The 9995-nt window shown below is 45.0% G+C and overlaps 1 pseudogene; it reads left to right on the top strand.

The window, feature by feature from the left end:
- Positions 1-4080: 4080 nt before the first annotated feature.
- LOC101597265 lies at positions 4081-4641 on the top strand (annotated as a pseudogene).
- Positions 4642-9995: the final 5354 nt, after the last annotated feature.

Raw genomic sequence — 9995 nt, 5'->3', positions numbered from 1 at the left:
TAGCCAGGCTGCCTCTGCAATGACAGGCCACAGGAAGGCGATGCACTCTTCAGTATCTTGTCCCAAGAGAAGAGCAAGTTCCAGCCTGGCTGTCCAGAGCAAGTCTTAAAGCGGAATCACAACTGCCTTTGTCCAGAAGCAGCGCATTCAGAGAGCTGGTAAGTCGCTGTGTCCCACTCACCTCTTCTGCATGGTGCCTTCTATGGGTTTCTAATTCGGGTTTCCACAACAGGAGCTTCAGAGCCTATAGGGTGTGTTCAGTGGGCTAGTCCTGTGAGTCCTAGAGAGACAGACTGTCTTGGCTCTACACCAGAGCTGGGCTGCAGTGCCCTATGCCCTTGGGACTCTGAGTCTGTGGCATGTACATTAGTAACCTTTGCCAGGTCGTTTGAGGGGCAAGGACTTGAAACTATCTGCTCCAAGTGACCCGCAATGGCCCTTTGACACTGGAAATGTAAACGAGATCCTTGGGAGGACCCAAGCTGGAGGTTGCATGCTTGGCTCAGGGAAGCCCCAACTCCCAGTCCCCAGACTCAAGGTGCTGGCTGCAACTTGGACAGAAATGGGCCGAGGAAGGGAAGCGAAGAAAGGCTGATGCTGATCCTCACAACTCCTATTCGTACAGCGCATGAACAAGACTTAGGGGCAGAAGTCACATGATCATCTCAGTTGGTACAAAAAAATAGCCTTTGACAAAGTTCAACATTCCTTAGAGCTGGGTGTGGTGGCACATGTCTTTAATCTCAGCATTTTGGAGGTTGAGGTAGGTGGATCACTATGAGTTCAAAGCCAGTCTGGGCTACTGAGTTGGTTCCAGGTCAGCTTAGGCTAGAGTGAAATCCTGCATCAAAAACAAAAACAAGGGCTGGAGAGATGGCTTAGTGGTTAAGCGCTTGCCTGTGAAGCCTAAGGACCCCGGTTCGAGGCTCGGTTCCCCAGGTCCCACGTTAGCCAGATGCATAAGGGGGTGCACACGTCTGGAGTTCGTTTGCAGAGGCTGGAAGCCCTGGCGCGCCCATTCTCTCTCTCCCTCTATCTGTCTTTCTCTCTGTGTCTGTCGCTCTCAAATTAAAAAATAAATTAAAAAAAAAAAAAACAAGGGCTGGAGAGATGGCTTAGCAGTTAAGGTGTTGCCTGTGAAGCCTAAGAACCCAGGTTCAGTTCCTCAGTGCCCACGTAAGCCAGATGCATAAGGTGGCACAGGCATCTGGAGTTCGTTTGCAGGGGCTGGAGGTCCTGGCATGCCCATTCTCTTTCTCTATTTGACTGCACTTTCTCTCTCTCTCTCTCTCTCTCTCTCTCTCTCTCTCTCTCTCAAATTAATTAAATTAAATTAAACAAAAAAACAAAGCATTTGTCCATGATAAAGGCTTCCTGAAGAAACTAGGACTACAAGGAACAAACCTCAACATAATAAGGCTGTATATTAAAAAAAAATACATATAAGCTGGGTGTGGTGGTGCACGCCTTTAATCCCAGCACTTGGGAGGCAGAGGTAGGAGGATCGCCATGAGTTCGAGGCCACTCTGAGACTCCATAATGAATTCCAGGTCAGCCTGGGCTAGAGTGAGACCCTACCTCGGAAAAAAAATATATATACATACACTAGCTGGAGAACACAAGGACCACAATTAACAAATGAGAATTGGTGGTGGCATTACTTTGTCCACCAAATAACTAAAAATAATCCCATTCTGACATTGAAGAAAAAGAGCAAAGGTAGTTATGCTTTATTCTTATATTGAAGAAATAATTTCAGACACTAATTACATTTTGTTAAAATTTTTTGTTTTCTTTATTTATTTGAGAGGGACAGACAGAGAGAGAATGAGGCCGATAGAGAGAGAGAGGATGGGCGTGCCAGGGCCTCCAGACACTGCAAACGAACTCCAGACGCATGCGCCCCCTTGTGCATCTGGCTAACGTGGGTCCTGGGGAATCAAGCCTTGTATCAGGGTCCTTAGGCTTCACAGGCAAGCTCTGCTAAGCCATCTCTCTAGCCCACTAATTACATTTTTTAGAGAAACTCCTAGTATGTTTTTTATTGGACCAACACCTTTTCTTGCCAGATAATGATAGCATTAGCAGTAGGGAGAATTCTACTGCAAATACTTGTTCATATCTAGGTTATCCCTGCTAAATTACAAATGTTTAAACATATTGGTAAAATTTGACCTATTAAGCAACACTTTCATTTTACATGTGATTCTCAGAGTCATGACGAGAGGTGACTATTAATAAACGCATTGAGCTTGATATTTTGGCACACACCTTTAATCCCAGCACTGGGAAAGCAGAGATAGGAGGTGCACTGAGTTCAAGGACAGCCTGAAATTACACACTGGGTTCCAGGTCAGCTTGGGCTAGAGTGAGACCCTAACTTCAAAATCCAAAAAAAAAAAATTAATAAATATACTACTAATAATAAATGAACCTATTGTTTAAATCTGACTCAATCTTTCACTTTCCATAACCTAAATAGTACCACTAGTTTTTTTTTTTTTGTTTTTGTTTTTTTGTTTTTCAAGGTAGGGTCTCACTCTAGCTCAGTCTGACCTGGAATTCACTATGTAGCCTCAGGGTGGCCTCGAACTCATGGTGCTCCTCCTACCTCTGCCTCCTGAGAGCTGGGATTAAAGGCATGCACCACCACGCCTGACTTAACTACCACTAGTTTTAGAATAACCTATGGTGAAATACTTTTGGAAAACATCTATTATCTCCTTCTGAAGGAAGTAGTAAATATTCTTTAAAATTAGGGGAAAAAAAACTACCTGAGCCATATCTCTTAAGGAGAGAAACATACTGTTACCAAGGACTTTGCAACATGATAAGTAAAGTTCAGAGTTGGTTACAAAGCCTTTCCACAAGGAGCTTTTTATGGAATGAAAAAACGATGACATCTCAAGCTGGGTGGTCTCGTCAATCAAAAAGAAGACATCATAGGGACATCAGCCTTCAATGTGGATAAAAAGGATGCTATCTGGTACTTACCATGCCCCAACACTAGAAGGGAACTCTGAGGTTCATACATCTCAGAAGTTGTTCCCACTTCTGAAAACACATCGTGAAAAAGGCCCTCCTGGGACAAAGTAAAGGCAAAGCAAAAGCTTTGTGTGTAGTGACCTTAGGCTGGAATGGGCACAGTAGTTTGGAATTTCTGCGTAGCAACCTAGTAGGATGGCGTAGTGCAGGTGAGACAACAGGGGGCCGAAAGGTACAGAAAACGTGACAGGAGCTGTAATCATCAAATCCGTGGCCTTGTTTTGTTGGGCCTTGAGAGGCCCGGTCCTGAGGCCTAGTGGAACTGCCTGAGCCTAGCTAAAGTTGGCCGATCTGCCTCAGCTACGCCTAATGGCTTCCAGCCTGCTCCTTCCGCGCAGGAGTTGGGATTCCCGCGCGCTTGGGGCCAATCATTTCAAAAGTCGCCATATGCTATTGGCCCTTACGCCTCATCCTTTCTGAGATCCCCGCCTTCGTTCCCAACATTATATAGGCAACTGCTTGTAACAATAAAGCGAGTTCCTGCTTCGACAAGACTCCTGACTCAGTGTGGGTTTTCTCCGGTGACTAGGACAGGTTCTGAGTCCTCCGACGACGTCCACCCTCTTCCTCAGCCCCTTGGGCGGAACCAGCGGGCCTGGGCCTTCCTCAGCACTACCCGCAGGGGGAGCCGGCGTTGTATAACAAACAGATTCTCCAGTGCAGAGCATGGTTGAGTGTCTGTCTGTCTGTCACAGAAGACAAGGAGAATCAAGGACAACCAAAATCTATCAACAAGTCAAGAAAAGATACCTGAACCCCTATCAAAAGATGAGGCTTGCAAGGGAGGGAGAAAAAAAAAAGATGAGCCAAGATGCCCACATTCCCTAGCACCCACGTGTAAGCACAGAGGCCCTGGGGAGCAACAGTGCTCCTGGGGAGAGTTTGAACAACTGCACAAGTGTGATAGAGAGAGACAATGCGGATGTGCAAAACGTACAAAGCAAAAAATCTAGAAGCTGCTAAGAAGTCAACATCAGAGTAGAATTAAAACACACCTGAAACGGCTGGGCACAGAGTCCGAGGTGGCTGGCTGTGATGGCCACACCGGAGCCCGAAGTCCTTTCTCTTGCCACAGTCCCCCGTAGAGGACACAGAAACCTCGGGTCACCAGTGAGTGAGGCGACCATCAGGAAATGTCAGCAGGCCCTGGCAAAACTGGAGAGTGTCCTCGGTCACGTAGAGGACTTCTTTGCCCAGACACTAGGGCCACAAGTGTGGATCCTCCTTGTGGGCAATGTCATAAGCCCCAAGGAATTCTGTGAGCTGGACTTGTCCAGGCTGGCCCCCTTCAGCGTGGACCAGAGCCTGAGCACGGCAGCTTGTCTGGGATGTCTCTTTCGAGCTATTTTCATGGCTGATGCCTTTAGTGAGCTACAGGCTCCTCCGCTCATGGGCACCATTATGCATGGTACAGGAACACCGCAACTGTGGAGAAGATTGGTTTCAACCCAAGCTCAACTACAGAGTGCCCAGCCGAGGCCACATACTTACTGTGACACTGTCTTGTGGCAGGCCTTCCATCCCAGCCATGGCTTCGCTTCGGAGGACTACATTTGGCTCCAGGCCCCAGTGGCACTTCAAGGCTTCCATGAGTGAATGAATGAGGGTGCTTTTTAATGGTGAAAACAATGGCTGGATCATCTCTCCCTGTGGCACCAATTCACCTTCTCTTGCTTGGATACTGTGTTCATATGGCTGTGTGCCTATCTTCCCAGCCTGGTGGGCTGGCGCTGTGGCTCTGACTGTCCTAATCATTGTGGAGTAATATCTCTGAATCAGAGGTTGACTTTCCCCAAGGCCACTGGGTCAAGTGGTTCTGTTTGGGGTTGGAAAGCAAAAATGGCTCAGTAGATTTTCCTATGGAAGTGACTACTCTGTCTCTTCAGAACTTTTACCAAGGTCACAATGTTGATGTGACTCATGAATTTAAATATATAATGAATGCAGTCCTGTTAAATTCTCCTGAAACTTGTCACTTAAAGAGATTTGTTGGCCTTGAAAAAAAAAAAAACCCACCCACAAAGTTCAGGGAATTTTACGGGTGAGGGGGGGAAAGAGCCAAAGGGTGTGAGGCAATATCTAGCAGCAGTGACTCCCCACCCCAACTGGCTGACTACTGCTCCCACAACTCATCACCCATAACAACATGGTAAATATCCACAATCCCAATGAGATGGACCCTCAGTTGAAAGGGGACAGGGAGAAGGGGCATGATGCTACCAGCATGTTCTTACAAATTTTATACTGAACTAAAACAAATAAATAAATAAGTAAATTAATTAATTAATTAACACTCCCACTGCAATTGGGGTTCAACCTATGGATATGAATCCTACTGGCCCCATGTCACCAGGTACAAATAAACACTGCTGCCTCTAAGTCGTGGAGTCCTTCTCTCTTTCAAGAATAATGCACCTAGGCTGGAGAGATGGCTTAGTGGTTAAGGAATTTGCCTGGGAAGCCAAAGGATCCCGGTTCAATTATCCAGGACCCACGTAAGCCAGATGCACAAGGGGGTGCAAGTGTCTGGAGTTCGATTACAGTGGCTGGAGGCCCTGGCATACCCATTCTCTCTCCCTCTCTCTCTCTCCCTCAAATTCATATAAATAAAATGTATATTTTTTTAAAAAGAATAATGCACCAACATCCTTGTAGACTTAAGAAAAGTTGAATGAGGGCTGGAGAGATGGCTTAGCAGTTAAGAGCTTGCCTGTGAAGCCTAAGTTCCCCAATTCAAGGCTCGATTCCCCAGAACCCACGTTAGCCAGATGCACAAGGGAGCACACGCATCTGGAGTTCATTTGCAGTGGCTGGAGACCCTGGCGTGCCCATTCTCTCTGTCTATATCTCTATCTCTCTATCTATCTATCTATCTGCCTTTCTCTCTGTGTGTCTGTTGCTCTCAAATAAATAAATAAATAATGAACAAAAAAAAGAAAAGTTGAGTGATTCTCATCTTCAACTACAATAACAGTCAAGTACTCTGCGTCACTAAACTCAAACGTCCTCTAGCTTTTTAAATCTCAATTTTTTTGATGTATATGGCAGCGTCTCACTCTCTGAGAGCTGGTTTTGAACTCATGATGATCCTCCTATCTCAGCCTTACATACATCTTCTTAGTTAGGATGTGTTATTCCTATAGAAACACACCCTTCTTGGCCCGTTTACTCATATTTTACACATCCTCGTTAAAGCAGGCTTTAAACTTCGAACTGATGGGATGAATTTTAAGATATTGCTCCATTTGAAAAAAAAAATGATTCAGTTTAGCACATGGTCACTGACTCAGCAATGTATTTTCAGTCAATCAATCCTATAATTTCTCTGTAAAAACCAGATTCTGTAAGTGAGCATCTGCAAGTTCCAGTTGAAAGTGAATATCAGGAAGATCTAGGGAATCTCTGTGTGATTGAAAAATGAGGCATCTCAGCCGGGCGTGGTGGCACACGCCTTTAATCCCAGCACGTGGGAGGCAGTAGGAGGAGGATCTCTGTGAGTTCGAGGCCACCCTGAGACAACATAGTGAATTCCAGGTCAGCCTGGGCTAGAGCGAGAACCTACCTCGAAAAAAGTCAAAAGAAGAAAGGAAGGGAGAGAGGGATAGAGAGAGAGAGAAAAGAAGGAAGGAAGAAAGAAAGGAAGGGGAAAATGAGGCATCTCATAAGCATCATGTCACGTCTGGCAGGGATCTGCAAACATTACAGATGACTTGAGAGATTATACATGTGTGTTGAGCTCCTTTACTGCCACAGGACCACCCTCATAATCATACAGTAGACATCAAGGAGACCAATATGCCATATGTTTACACAGTAACATTCACAATCACTAATGAAAACATGCTAAGTACCAACTGACTTGTTAAGGCACTTGCCTGCAATGCCTACCAACCTGGGGTTCAATTTCCCAGTACCCATGTAAAGCTAGACACACAAAGTGGAGCATGTTTCTGGAGTTCTCACCAGAGGTCCCAGCATGCCCATTCTCATTCTCTCTCTCTCTTTCTCTCCTTGAAAATAAATTTAAAAAAATATTTTTTAAAAGTCTAATTTGGGGCCAGGCATGGTGGTGCAAGCCTTTAATCCCAGCACTCAGGAGGCAGAGGTAGGAGGATAGCCATGAGTTCAAGACTACCCTGAGACTACATAGTTAATTCCAGGTCAGCCTGGACCAGAGTGAGACCCTACCTCGAAAAATCAAAACAAAAAATCTAATTTGGCATGGTGGTGCAGACCTTTAATCCTAGCACTCAGAAGACAGGGGTAGGAGGATCACTGAGAGTTTGAGGCCACCCTGAGACTACATAAGTGAATTCCAAGTTAGCCTGAGCCACAGTGAGACTCTACCTCAAAAAAATTTTTAAAAATTCACATAGGCCTAGAAACATAATAAAAAGTACCTAGAAGACTCCATACACTTGGACTGCAAGGTCATTGAGAAATCATGCTGGAGTTGAACTGAAATTTTCCACTATGTAGACCAGCTGATAGAAAGCTGGGAAAAGCTGCATTGCATGCAACTCCATGGGAGAGAGAGAGAAGTCATCAGTGGAGGTAAACAATTTGCAAGCCTTGAGTTTAGCCAGCCAGGCCAAATGACCCAGTTCATATATCATATAGTGATATGTTTGGTATGCGGGAAACTGACTGCTCTCTAACTGGACTGAAGGTCCATTCCACAGGAAGGAATACATGCCTGGTACTTAAAACTAATCAAAAACCTATGGTAGGGGAGGTCATGAGCCCTAGGAGTGTAACACCTGCTCTCTCGTCTAGCTAAATGCATATATTACCAAACTGCCCTGTAAGCACTTTTCTTAATGTTCATACTCACATATTAATGCTATTCTCACTTTTGGTTAGAGAAACTTCTCTTTTCAGATGGCAGTTACTGCTGGGATGACCCAAAAGGCACAATAGTGCTGAGAAGAAGTGACAGAAGAGTGCTCAGCACTGAAGCATCTCTTCCACACCTTTCAAGGCTCAAGTCCATTGCAGAACAGGTGGTGGAAAGAATGTAAGAGCCAAAGGAAGGGTAGGTCTCCTCACGATGCACTCTTCCAGACACAAAATGGCCTGGATATCCATGACCTCACAATGCCTGGCACCACCTACACAACCCTTATAAGAGGAGGAGAAAATAATGATATCAAAATAAAAGACTAACTGAGGGTTATAGAGATGGTTTAACAGTTAAGTGTTTGCCTGTGAAGCCTGAGGACCCCTGTGTGAGGCTTGATTCCCCAGTATCCATGTAAGCCAGATGCACAAGGAGGTGCATGCATCTGAGGTTGGTTTGCAGTGGCTAGAGGCACTTATGTGCCCATTCTCTCTGTCTCTGTCTCTCTCTCTCTCTCTTTCTCCCTCTTTCTGCCTCTTTCTCTCTGTCTGTCTCTCTCAAATAAATAAAAATAAAACAAACAAATTAAAAAAGGCTAATTGAGAGAGGGAGGGTTTGTGATGGAGAGTTGATTTGTGAAGGAGAAAGTGGGGGAAGGGATGAAATTATCATGGTTTATTATCTATAATTATGGAAGCTGTCAGTAAAAAATGTTTTTTAAGTGCCTAGAAATAAAATCAACTAAGGAGGTCAGAGGCCACTATAATGAAAACTTGAAAATCACTCAAGTAAAGAAAACTTTGTTCAAGTTTTTGTGAAAGAATGACCAGAGCAATGGCTCATGCTGATAATCCCAGCACTCTGGAGGTAGGGGGATTGCTAAAAGTTCAAGGACAGCTTGGACTACATAATGAGGTTCAGATCAGTCTGGACTGGAGTGAGACCTTTCCTCAAAAAAAAAAAAACAGGAGCTGCTGCACCTGAAACAGATGGTAAGACCCTATTGCTGAAGACTCCACATGCCTGGGCTGCAAGGTCACTGAGAAATCAAGCTGGGGCTGAGCTGAAAACCTCCTCCCTGTAGACCCACTGACTTAAAGCTGGAAAAAGCTGCACTGATGCAGCCCGATGGGAAACAGAAGTCATCAGAGGTAAAAACAGTGGACACTGGAGTCCTCAAGTTTGGCCAGACAGGCCAAATGACCAAACAGGTACAATAGTGGCATGTCTGTTATGGTGGAAACCAACTGCTCTCCAATTGGACTGGAGGTCCGCTCTATGGGAAGGAATACATGACTAGGTTCAAAAGCCTATGGCGGGTGAGATCATGAGCTGAAGGAGTGTAATGCCTGCTCTTGCCTGGACAAATGCATATATTATGCTCACCAAACTTCCCTGTCAGAACTTCACTTAACATTCATATCCATATATTAACACTACTCTCACTTTTGGTTAGAAAAGCTTCTCTTCTCAGATGGTGGTGACCACTGAGATGACCCAAAAGGCACCAAAGTGCTAAGAAGAAGTGACAGAGAAGTGTTTGGCACTGAAACATCTCTGTCACGCCCTCCAGGGCTCAGGGGCCATTGCAGTTGCAGAAAGAATGTAAAAGCCAAAGGAAAGGTAGGACTGCTTACAATGCAACAGCCCAGACAGAAATTGGTCTCCATATCCATGACCTCACAGTGCCTAGGAATACCTTCACAAGACCCTCATAATAGGAGGAAAAGATGATGACGTCAAAATAAAAGGGAGACTAATGGAGAGAGAGGGAGGGGATATGAAGGATAGTGGAGTTGTGAAGAAGAAAGTGGGGGAGGGGAGGAAATTATCATGGCTTATTGTCTGTAAGTATAGATGTTGTCAATAAAAAAAATACACATTAAAAAAATATTCACAAGGAAACAATGAGTTTCTTGAAGATAAGAGAAATTCTGGAGGAAATGTTGAAACCCTGCTTGGCTCATTGCCTGTGGGAAAGGGCTGTGGCTCCTGGTTCCGGCCCTTTGTAGTTGCAGCTGCTCTCTCTCAATCAATCAATCTCTCTCTCTCTCTCTCTCTCTCTCTCTCTGTCTGTCTTTCTCTCTCTCCCTGTTCTTCTGAAGCCTTG

This window comes from Jaculus jaculus, chromosome 1 (genome assembly GCF_020740685.1).
Source record: "Jaculus jaculus isolate mJacJac1 chromosome 1, mJacJac1.mat.Y.cur, whole genome shotgun sequence".
In the NCBI taxonomy this organism is placed as follows: Eukaryota; Metazoa; Chordata; class Mammalia; order Rodentia; family Dipodidae; genus Jaculus; species Jaculus jaculus.
The sequence above is the reverse complement of the archived record's forward strand: the minus strand, read 5'-3'. Positions and strand labels throughout refer to the sequence as shown.